Source organism: Lasioglossum baleicum, unplaced genomic scaffold, assembly GCF_051020765.1.
Source record: "Lasioglossum baleicum unplaced genomic scaffold, iyLasBale1 scaffold0351, whole genome shotgun sequence".
Taxonomy (NCBI): Eukaryota; Metazoa; Arthropoda; class Insecta; order Hymenoptera; family Halictidae; genus Lasioglossum; species Lasioglossum baleicum.
Window position 1 is genome coordinate 10,011 of NW_027469411.1, and position 2,002 is coordinate 12,012.

Below are 2,002 nucleotides of genomic sequence, written 5' to 3' on the forward strand. Positions count from 1 at the left end.
GTTATGCGTTATGCGTTATGCGTTATGCGTTATGCGTTATGCGTTATGCGTTATGCGTTATGCGTTATGCGTTATGCGTTATGCGTTATGCGTTATGCGTTATGCGTTATGCGTTATGCGATATGCGTTATGCGTTGTGCGTTGTGCGTTGTGCGTTGTGCGTTGTGCGTTATGCGTTATGCGTTATGCGTTATGCGATATGCGTAATGCGTTATGCGTTATGCGTTATGCGTTATGCGTTATGCGTTATGCGTTATGCGTTATGCGATATGCGTTATGCGTTATGCGTTATGCGTTATGCGTTATGCGTTATGCGTTATGCGTTATGCGTTATGCGTTATGCGTTATGCGTTATGCGTTATGCGTTATGCGTTATCCGTTATGCGTTATGCGTTATGCGTTATGCGTTATGCGTTATGCGTTATGCGTTATGCGTTATGCGTTATGCGTTATGCGTTATGCGTTATACGTTATGCGTTATGCGTCATGCGTTATCCGTTATGCGTTATGCGTTATGCGTAATGCGTTATGCGTTAAGCGTTATGCGTTATGCGATATGCGTTATGCGTAATGCGTTATGCGTTATGCGTTATGCGTTATGCGTTATGCGTTATGCGTTATGCGTTATGCGTTATGCGTTATGCGTTATGCGTTATGCGGTATGCGTTATGCGTTATGCGTTATGCGTTATGCGTTATGCGTTATTCGTTATGCGTTATGCGTTATGCGTTATGCGTTATGCGTTATGCGTTATGCGTTATGCGTTATGCGTTATGCGTTATGCGTTATGCGTTATGCGTTATGCGTTATGCGTTATTCGTTATGCGTTATGCGTTATGCGTTATGCGTTATGCGTTATGCGTTATGCGTTATGCGTTATGCGTTATGCGTTATGCGTTATGCGTTATGCGTTATGCGTTATGCGTTATGCGTTATGCGTTATGCGTTATACGTTATGAGTTATGCGTTATGCGTTATGCGTTATGCGTTATGCGTTATGCGTTATGCGTTATGCGTTATGCGTTATGCGTTATGCGTTATGCGTTATGCGTTATGCGTTATGCGTTATGCGTTATGAGTTATGCGTTAAGCGTTATGCGTTATGCGTTATGAGTTATGCGTTATGCGTTATGCGTTATGCGTCATGCGTTATCCGTTAAGCGTTATGCGTTATGCGATATGCGTTATGCGTTATGCGTTATGCGTTATGCGTTATGCGTTATGCGTTATGCGTTATGCGTTATGCGTTATGCGTTATGCGTTATGCGTTATGCGATATGCGTTATGCGTTATGCGTTATGCGTTATGCGTTATGCGTTATGCGTTATGCGTTATGCGTTATGCGTTATGCGTTATGCGTTATGCGTTATGCGTTATGCGTTATGCGTTATGCGTTATTCGTTATGCGCGATGCGTTATGCGTTATGGGCTATGCGTTATGCGTTATGCGTTATGCGTTATGCGTTATGCGTTATGCGTTATGCGTTATGCGTTATGCGTTATGCGTTATGCGATATGCGTTATGCGTTATGCGTTATGCGTTATGCGTTATGCGTTATGCGTTATGCGTTATGCGTTATGCGTTATGCGTTATGCGTTATGCGTTATGCGTTATGCGTTATGCGTTATGCGTTATGCGTTATGCGTTATGCGTTATGCGTTATGCGTTATGCGTTATTCGTTATGCGCGATGCGTTATGCGTTATGCGTTATGGGCTATGCGTTATGCGTTATGCGTTATGCGTTATGCGTTATGCGTTATGCGTTATGCGTTATGCGTTATGCGTTATGCGTTATGCGTTATGCGTTATGCGTTATCCGTTATGCGTTATGACTTTTTCATTGAACGTTATGCGTTATGTGTTATGCGTTATGCGTTATGCGTTATGCGTTATGCGTTCTGGGTTATGCGTTATGCGTTATTCGTTATGCGTTATGCTTATGCGTTATGCGTTATCCGTTATGCGTTATGCGTTATGCGTTATGCGTTATGCGTTATGCG